This window comes from Bubalus kerabau, chromosome X (assembly GCF_029407905.1).
Source record: "Bubalus kerabau isolate K-KA32 ecotype Philippines breed swamp buffalo chromosome X, PCC_UOA_SB_1v2, whole genome shotgun sequence".
NCBI lineage: Eukaryota > Metazoa > Chordata > Mammalia > Artiodactyla > Bovidae > Bubalus > Bubalus kerabau.
The window spans coordinates 51,241,720-51,251,820 of record NC_073647.1 but is presented as its reverse complement, the minus strand read 5'-3'; the positions used below and the strand labels follow the sequence as shown (position 1 = coordinate 51,251,820).

Sequence of the window (10,101 nt, the reverse complement as noted above, 5' to 3'; positions counted from 1 at the left end):
TTGCCTACCTGTAAATCCATAAAGTGGAGATGTGCAGATTGCAATCGCAAGTCATCTGCTTGTCTCAAAAGGCAATTTTTATTTACAATGTCAAGGCTGCCTGATATCAAAAGAGACCCATGAGGTGCTTCACTCCCACAGTTCAGTCCTTGGTGGCTTTTGACTGATGTCTGTAGAGTGAAGTGGCTAAGCACGTGTCCTCCTGGGCCGGGCAGAGGCGGCAGCCTAAGGTCACACAGGATTGGAGGGACAGCATGGCTTTGATGGGCTGGCCCTGGAGAGTCAAACTGTATCAAGCTCCAGGCGTGCCCAGGTCACCAGAGGAGAGGCCAGGAGGCTCCAGAAGCATGGGTTTAGCTGTGTCCCTGGGGTTGCACAGGCAACAGTGTCTAGGAGGTTGGAAATGAAATTCAACCAGGCAGGGTGTCTCAGAGAGGGGGCCTGCCTCACAAGTGCTCCAAATAAGTAAGGGTGACCCTGGAGGCCCGACTGGGCAGAACCTGGGGAGCCAGTGATCCATGGCCAACTCACTTCCCACCAGCTCTGCCCGAGCCTCACTTGACCCAGTGCTCATCTTGCATCCTCAGTGGCCCCTTCATCCCCTGGGCTCCCTTGCTCTGTCCCTTCACAAAGAGAGGTGCTATGGCCAAACAGGGATGAGGTGGGGAGGCTGGAAGAGGCTGATTTCTGGATGACAGAAACAAGGCTTAGCCTGTGGCGAGCAAGCTGGTGGTGTTCTGGAATTCCAGCTCTCTGCAGGAGGAACCATCTGGGACTCCGTGGGATCTGTCACGAGCCAAGACCCTGGGATGAATTGAGCTACAAACCAGCAGGGGAGGCTGATGAGACACCACAGACTGGGTCTTGTCCATGCCTGACCCCACAACAGGGCCTGTGACCGGGCAGCAAGGTGCTCAGCCGTCTGCTGAGCCTCTGGAAAGGGAGGGAAGGTTCCCATCTCCAGGGTCTGAGGTCCAGGGTCTGAGGTCCTGGCCAGGGGGCCCCCCAAGGCCCCATGCAAATCCTCCAGATGACGAACTCTGCATGTTCCCACCCTCAGCAAACCTAGGGATGCTGAAGTCTCAGCCAGCACCTCTGGCCTCTGAGCAGTGCTCTTGGAGGTTGTATGGGGGCTGGGGGCAGCCAGGCCATCGTGGGGATTGGGCTGGACTGCAATGAGGCTGAATCCTTGGCCCTCAGGGACCCCAGGGGCAGAGCAAGGCAGGTCAGCCATCCACACTCCTCTTGAATATCTGTCCTTCCTGGGGGAAGAGTCTAAAGTTGCCCGACCAGTGGGGACTTAGAACCCATGACTCAGGAGTTCTTGGCCCCCGAGAGCTCCTCTGGCCACTCTGCACAGGAAGGACCCATGGCAGGGGAGGGCATCCATGCAGACGAGTGGAAGAGAGACACCAGGAGACTACCCTGGGGATACCTCAGGTAGGAGAAGTGTGAACTCACCATGAATGGCCAAGGCCATCTCCAGGCTACTGAGTTCTTGCTAACTCACCTGCTGCTGCTCACCCACTTCAGCTAAAACAACATCATTTCTACAAAAGTTTCTGAAGTCCAGTGACACTGAGGGGCACCCATGGGAAAACGGTGGCTCCCTGTGCTTCCCCACCCTAGTCATGGGCACAGCAATCCCCCATCCAGCATCTGTGCTAGGGCTGCAGCCTTCTCTTAAGGTTTAAGGAGGACCCTCCTGAAAGAGGACGAGGGGTTCCAGTCACCCCAGAACAGCAGACACTACAGAACACAACTCGACACCCACTGGGATTTCTGGGGGCCCTGGTCAGGGCTGTCAAGCTGAGACCCCACACCCCCTCACTTCCTCAGTGAACTCGGGGGGTCAGAGGCTTGGTCTTTAGGGTGCAGTCTCAGGTGGGCAGAGGGAGGTGCCCACATCCTGTGAAGACTCGAGGTGAGGACTAGAGGAGTCTGAGGGTCCCCAGGAGATGCATGTGCCACCCTCCTGACAGTCCTGGTGAACCAGGGGGTGTGGCATTCAGATGTAACCTCACTGATCCTGACGGGAGGGGAGAAGTGAGGGCCTGGGTCAGGTGCCCGGGTTCAGGTCAGCAGAGTGAAGGAACCCAGCTGTGCTAGGAGTCAAGGTAGAACTCTGAAAGGGGCGCTGGTACCCCAGGACATCCAGGTCATCAGTGCTTTCAGCCCTGAGAGATCCTGGCAGGGTTGTAGGAATGAGTCCCCTACTCCTGCTTGCCTCTCAGGGGTCCTGGCTAGGGAGGGTCTGGTTCGAAGTGGAGCAAGGTCAGGGACAGACAGTGGTGCCCAGATCTGCTGAGGGTCAAAGTGAAGAGCAGAAGGAGGGTTGAGGATGGCCAGGGGCATCATCTCAGCTTTGGGAAGCCCTGGGCATGGAGCCTTGATGTCGTGTCCACAGACTCCCCCTGGGGGTCCCAGTGAAGTGATGGCCTTGGTGTGAGGGTCCCACCTCTGGTCAACAGAATTGGCATCCCCAGACCTGCCAGGGCTCAAGATGAGGACCTTGATGGAGGACACAAGGAATCCCACAGGTCCCAGAACCTGCTGTCATCCCAGGGTGACTCTGGTGGGGACGTGAGTACCAGGTCTCAGAGACACTGGAGACTTGATATAAGGGGCGAGGCCTCAGAGATTGGAGGGGAGAGTCTTAGATTCTGAAGCAGTTTAGGTGAGGACCCTGAGGGAGGACTGAGGGGATGCTGGACCCCAATCAGAGGAGATCAAGGGAAGCCGGTCCCTGCTGTCAGTCCTTGGTGGCCCTGGGTTACGATGAGTGCATTAGACATGGTCAGACTTCCTGACATACGGGTCTCAGACTGGGGACCTCGTATATGTGGCAAGGCCTCAGGCGGGCTGATTCCCAGGTCCTTCAGGGTTTCAAGTTGAGGACCCTGAGGACGAACTAGGGGACCCTGTACCCCAATTAAATGAGATCTCAGAGAAGCCTGTCTCTGTTGTCAGTTCAGGGCTATCATGGAGTATGATGACTGCAACAGACATGGTCTGAATTCTTGACATCCAGGTCTTGGAGAGATGGGGCCCTGGTGTAAGGGGCGGGGCTTCAGCTGGGGAGAGGTGAGAAGCTCAGGTCCTGCCCAGAGGTAAGCTGAGGTGCCTGAAAGAGGACATAGGGGACCCTGAGTGAGGACCAATGGAACCCCACAAATCCCCACCCCTGTAGTCAGCCCTTGGAGACCCTGGTGTGAGACAAGCACACTAGGCCTGTCTAAATTCTTGACATGGGTGTCTCAGAGGACTGGGGACCTTGTGAAAGCAGTGAGGTCTCAAAATGGCTGACGCTGCCTGGAGTCCAGGCTCCATGCTAGGAATGACAGAGGTGGTTAGAACTTAAGACAGGGAGGTATCCTTGCCTTTTATGGGAGTCTTAGAGGCCTCAGAGTGGAGTGAGCAGTTTCCTGACCTATGTCTTAGGGACCTCAGGATCTGAGTTGTTCAGCCACAGTGGGGAGTGTTCAGGCCTGCAGAGGGTGTACTCCTTGTATCCAGAGGGATAACTGAGCAAACTCCTGTCCCATCCCTGTGGTCAGTTTTGGGAGGCCAGGAGGGAGGTGAGAAAGAGCTGAGGATCGGGCATCTCCCCAGCCTAGGATCCACAGGAGGCCCTAGGCAGGTGCAGCCACATGTGGGGTCCATCAGCACTTTCTGTTCAGACTCAGGTCTTGTTCTGTTTCCCTGCAGGCCCCCAAAGGGGAGGGAGCAGGTCGTGCCAGGTGAAAGGTTAGCACTACACAGGGAGCCCTGAGGGGACCTCCCACCCCACAACTTGGGGGACCTCACAGAGTCCCCCCCTCCTACCCTCACGGAAGGCCCAGGGATATGTCTCAGTCTACCCCTGAGGTGTCCCCTCCCTCTCTCTCACAGGAGCTCCAGGAGGCGAAGCAGAGGTCTGAGGACCATGTCCTGAGGTCAGAGATCAGAGGAGGTCCAGGCAGTGCCAGGAGTCAAGGTGAGGAGGGTGTCCTGAGTGTGCACCAGGGTCTCCCCTTCCCAGAACAGAAGGGAAACCACAAGGCCCATATCCCCACACCATGTCAGCCCAGGAACCTCCGGCTGTGCGGCCTGTACCCTGGGGAGACACCCTCCTCCTTCAGGTAGTCCAGCTGCACAGGAAGCGTGACCCTGTCAGGCTCGAGAGCACCCCTCAAGAGGAGACCTGTAAGTGGCCTATGTCAGACTGCCCAGGATGTGTTTCTCAGGTGAGGCTGCTCACACTCCCTCTCTCCTCCAGACACGTGGTCCATGTCTGTCCCCCTGCCTCACTCCTGTCTGTGGTTCGGTCCCAGGCATTGCACTTAGGATGAAGATGAGTGAGCTGAGCAATCCCAAGGAAGACTTTCAGGATCCAGGCAATCCCCAGGGCCAGGTAGAAGCGCAGCTCCTGGGATCTGAGGCAGGGAAGGCTGCATCCCCCTTGGCCTCCTCTCCATCAGTCTCCTCCTCCACCCCTGTGGAGGTCTTGCCCCAGGAAGCTCTAAAAGAGATGATGGCTAACCTGGTGAAGTTTCTGTTCTTCAAGTATTGTACCAAGAAGCTGACCTTTAAGACCAAAGTACTGAATACAATCCTCATGGGTAATCAGGACCACTTCCCTGTGGTCTTCTGTAAAGCCACCTCATGCCTGGCAGCTGGTCTTCGGCATGGTGGTGAAGGAGATGGACCCCAGGGAGCACGTTTACATCTTGGTCCCCACCCTGGGCCTTACCTGCGATGCGATGCAGAGCAGTGGGCAGAGCATGCCCAAGGCTGGACTCTTGGTGCTGGTCCTCAGCCTGATCATCTGAAATGGAGACTGTACCCCTAAGGAAGTGGTCTGGGAAGCACTCAGCAGGATGGGGGTATGTCCTGGGTGGGAGCAATCTGTTTTTGGGGAGCCCAGGGAACTGAAGACCCACGTGTGGGTGCAGGAAGGTTACCTGGAGTACCAGCAGGTGCTTGACAGTGACCTTACTCGCTATGAGTTCCTGTGGGGTCCCCGGGCCTATGCAGAGACTAGCAAGTGGCAAGTAACAGAGTATCTGCTCAGGGACAACAAAAGGATATCAAGGGTCTTCCAACCCCCATCTGCAGAGGCTGTGAGGGAGGAGGAAGAGGGGCCCTGAGCCAGAGAAGCAGCCAGGTGATCCTTCCATCTGTGATTGAAGAGGGAGCAGTCAGCCTTCTCAATAGTGTGGGCCCAGGTCAGTTGGGGAAACCTGGTGTGTAGTACTTTTGGGTTCCTGTTCTCCACGATGATATGGAGATTCATCTCTGTTTTCTTTAGGTATTGTTCAAATGTTTTTGTTTTTGTTTTTGTTTTTTTCAGCTGAAAACTTAATAAATTTCAATATATAACTTGTGAATGAAATTGATCACACTTGAATTTGTGATTCAAGTTTAAGGACCCAGTTTAAGGACCAGAGTTTTGCTGTTTTGTAAAAGAGATTGGAAACTGTCTCATTTTATTTTGTGAACCTGAGCAAGGTAACGTGGATTAGAATTACAATTATTTTGCACATGTAAACTTACTTAGCAGTATACAGTTGGTGGAAGAATTAGAAAATAATAAAAGAAATTATTGTAGTGAATTCTTGCTTCTTATACTTTTAGTCTGTCGTTTTCTACAGCTAACCCATGTATGTTTACATGGATTTTGCTGGATATTATTTAAGAAAGTAGGAGGAAATTGATGAGATTAATAAGCTCCCTGATTCCTTGTCAGGAAGCATTTAACAGGAGGCTTCCTGTATGCTGTTTTGGATCTGTCAGGAATTCTCTGTTCCTTTTTAATTCCTGAATATTCAGCAATTAAGAGGAGAGGGAAGCCTCTCCCAGGGCTGAGGAATCCAGGCATTCCCTTCGTTAGTTTTTTTATACAGTGATAAGTACCCTCTTCCTTTTTATGAACCATATGGTGAAAGTGATTATTTACAGCTCTCTCTCTCTTTAATATGGATTGTGTACGTTTTGTAAGTCTGAAATTTTAATCTTTATCTTTGCTGAGAATAACTACAGTATATATGCCCACACCATGTTGATTAAAACACCTTTGCTCCATCAGAGGTTTGGTCCCTGTCTCTCTCTCTCTCTCTCTCTGTCCCCCTCTTTCTCTCAGGCTATTTCTTTGGAGCACAGAGGCTCTCTGAGTTCACTTTCCTGCCCAGGCTTCTAAGACCCTCTCGAGATGGCACTCTGCACCTTCACCCCATCGAGAGGGCACCTGAGGCCTCCATGAACAGAACAAGCTCCATGTCAGGGACTTTATGGGCTTTCTGCATAAACCAAGGAATATCAGCCTCTTTCTCTCTCCTTTACTTTCTTATTGGTCGACTCCAGACCACCAGATTCTGGTCCATTAAAAGGCCTCAACAATCCCTGGCTCATTTATTCCACAGACCTTCATGGAGCCTCTGTTCTGTGGAAGGCTTTGTGTTAGCAGTGGGGACACTGGGAGAAGCAGGACACACCCACACTTAGAGTGGGAGTCTAAAGTCACTCTGAGGGTCCAAGGCCATCTCAAGGCAGCTGAGTTCTTGCTAACTCACCTGCCACTCCTTATCCTCTTGGGCTAAAACAATATCTTTTATACAAAAGTTTACAAAGTCTGGTGACCTCTGAGGGGACCCCATGTGAAGATGAGTTGTTCCCTGTGCTCCCCCATGGTCATGGGCATAGCATGCCCCATCCAGCATCTGTGCTTGGACTGCAGCTTTCTCTCAAGGATTAAGGATGTCCCCTCTTGAGTGAGGATGAGGGGGTCCAGGCACCCCAGAACAGAAGGCCCCATAGAATACAACTCCACCCCTACTGGGCCTCTTGGGGGCCCTGGTCTGGGTTGTCAGGCTGAGACCTCATGCCCCCTCACTTCCTCAGTGAACTCAGGGATTCAGAGGCTTGGTCTTTGGGGGGCAGTCACAGGTGAGCAGATGGAGGAGCCCTTGTCCTAAAGAGACTCGAGGTGAGAACCAGAGGAGACTGAGGGTCCCCAGGGAATATATGTGCTGCCCTCCTGACAGCCCTGGGAGACCAGATGTGACATCACTGATCCCAATGGGAGGGGAGAAGTGAGGGCCTGGGTTAGGTACCTGGGCTCAGGACAGCAGAGTAAGGAACCCAGCTGTGCTAGGAGTCAAGGTGGAACCCTGTGGGGGGCCCTGGGACCCCAGGACATCCAGGTCATCAATGTTCTCAGCCCCTGGAGTCCCCAGCAGGGTTGGGGGAATGAGCCACCTACTCCAACTTGCCTCTCAGGGGTCCTGGCAAGGGAGGGCCTGGATCTAAGGGGAGCAATGTCGAGGTGAGAAGGTGGTACCCAGACCTGCTGAGAGTCAAAGTGAAGAGCAGAAAGAGGGTTGAGGATGGCCAGGGGCATCATCTCAGCTCTGGGAAACCCTGGGCATGGAGCCCTTACTTCATGTCCACAGACTCTCCCTAAGGGTCTTGATGCAGTGACGGCCTTGGTGTGAGAGTCCCATCTCCAGTCAACACAAGGGGCATCCCCGGAACTGCCAGGACTCAAGATGAGGACCTTGATCAAGGACACAGGGAGCCCCACAGGTCCCAGAACCTACTGTCAGCCAGGGGCTGCATGAGAACAAGGTCTCAGGAACATTGGAGAGTTGATTTAAGGGGCGAGGGCCTCAGAGATTGAAGAGGAGATTCTAAGGTTCTGAAGGAGTTTAGGTGAGGATCCTGAGGGAGGACATAGGGGACCCCTCAAGAGGAGACTTTAAGCGGCCTGTGTCAGACCATCCAGGGTGCATTTCTCAGCCGAGGCCTGTGGTCCCAATCTGTCCCCCTGTGTCACTCCTGTCTGTGGTTTGATACCAGGGATCATGCTTGTGGTCAAGATGAGTTAGCTGAGAAGCCAAGCAAGCCTGAGTAAGACCTTGAGGACCCAGGCAAGGCCCAGGGCTCAGTGAAGGCACAGCTCTTGGGGGCTGAGGTGGGGGAAGCTGCATTCCCCTCGGCCTCCTCCACCCCTGTGGAGGGCAGCCACTCTGCATGCTATGAGTTCCTGTGGAGTCCCCGAGCCTATGTGGAGACCAGCAAGTGGCAAGTCATGGCGTTTCTGCTCAGAGTCAACCAAAGTGCTTTGAGGGAGGAAAAGGGGGCCTGAGTCAGAGCAGCAGCCAGGTGATACTTCCCTCTGTGATTGAAGAGGGGGTGGTCAGCCTTCTCAGAAGTGAGGGACCGGGCCAGTTGGGGGAACTGGTTTGTAGCATCTTTGGGTTCCTCATGACTACGATGACATGGAGATTCATCTCTGTTTTCATTACAAAATTTCCAAACTTTTATAGTTTAATAGAAGGCTAAATAACCTTTAATGTCTTAGTTTGTGAATGATGAGGATCAAAATGTGTTTGTGGTTACCCATTTCAAGTACAAGAGTTTTGCTCTTTTGTAAAAGAGATTGGGCATTCTTCCATTTTGTTCTGTGATCCTGAAAGGGATACATTGGAATTGGAATTAGAACTGTTTTGGAAACATGAGCTTACTTAGCAGCAATATTGATGGGGTAAGATTTAAATAATAATAAAGTGATCATAGTGAATTCATGTTTCTGTCCTTTTTGGGTATCATTCTCAAAAACTAAGTTATCTCTGTTTCTTTGGATTTGTCTGGGTTATTTAAGGAAGTAGAAGACAACTAATCTGAGCCACCTGCCCACTGGCTTATTTATTCCAAAGACCTTTACAGAGCCTCTGCTCCCTGAAAGGCTGTGTTAGCAGTGGGGAACTAGGAGAAGCAGGACAACCCTCACTCCTAGAGCGATGGTCTAGGAGCCAGAGTCACAAGAGGAAGTTGGAGAGACATCCACTAGTCCCATAGAACAAGGGAACATAGAGCAGGGCAGTGAGGCTCCAGGAGGAGCACCTGCAGGTTGGTGCCTGAGCCAGGATGGTGTGGGGCCTTGGAAAGCTGGGTTCCTTCTGTGAGAGGTTATTGTGATGAGGCTGGGTGGTGGCACCCCTCAGTATTGCATTGTGTCTTGGGGGTGATGGGAAAGTCTGAAAGGGATCCTTGCTGTGAGGTATCCTTTTGCATCTTGGATAAAACCCAGAGAGATCTCTTTCTGGGGCAGGAAGGAAGGGGTCCTGGCTCTTGTCACATTGCTGTTGACCGCAGTGGTAAAGGAGGTGTTTTCCACCCCATATCTGCAGGGAATCCTGGAGAACTTTGGTCACACTCCCTTGAAGTGATGCCCAAGCAATCCATGGAACTACCCTCTCTTTCCTAGTACTGCAGATCCAGAACCCAAGATGTTAATGAGCTTTAAATTATCTCTTTTTGTAATTGGCCATTAATCAGACACTTTAACTTTGTGGGGATGCAATGAAGGAATATAAGGGTTTGGATGGAAGACCAGCTGGGACAGAGGCAAAGACTGGTTCTTGCTTTGCCTGCTGGAACACTCCTCAACACCCAAAATTAACAGGCCCTGTAACTGGAAATGGGGCTTCTGGGGTAGCTCAAAGGATAAAAACATGCTTGCATTGTGTGTTACCTGGGCTCAAGCCCTGAGTCAGGAAGATCACCTGGAGTACGGTATGGCAACCCACTCCAGTATTCTTGCCTGGAGAATTCCATGGACAGAGGACACGGGTGGTCTATAGTCCATGGAGTCTCAAAGAATTGAACATGACTGAGCTAATAATGGAGAAGGCAATGGCAACCCACTCCAGTACTCTTGCCTGGAAAATCCCATGGATGGAGGAGCCTGGTAGGCTGCAGTCCATGGGGTCGCTAGGAGTCGGACATGACTGAGTGACTTCACTTTCACTTTTCACTTTCATGCATTGGAGAAGGAAATGGCAACCCACTCCAGTGTTCTTTCCTGGAGAATCCCAGGGATGGGGGAGCCTTGTGGGCTGCCGTCTCTAGGGTTGCACAGAGTCGACTGAAGACATGACTGAAGCAATGCAGCAGCAGCAGAGCTAATAATACTATGGTCCACTATGGCCTAACTGGAAAAGTTATCTTGTTTTATTTATGAATCATCATGTTTGGCTGATTAGCTATTCCATATCCTATTGAGGTGTATATTCTGTGACATGCCCTGGACCACAGAGCAGCCAACCCCTTCCCACAGTG

General features: G+C 52.5%; 1 pseudogene; it reads left to right on the top strand.

Moving 5' to 3' along the window:
- Positions 1-4,333: 4,333 nt before the first annotated feature.
- LOC129640019 (melanoma-associated antigen 10-like) lies at positions 4,334-5,129 on the top strand (annotated as a pseudogene).
- The last annotated feature ends 4,972 nt before the right edge of the window (positions 5,130-10,101 follow it).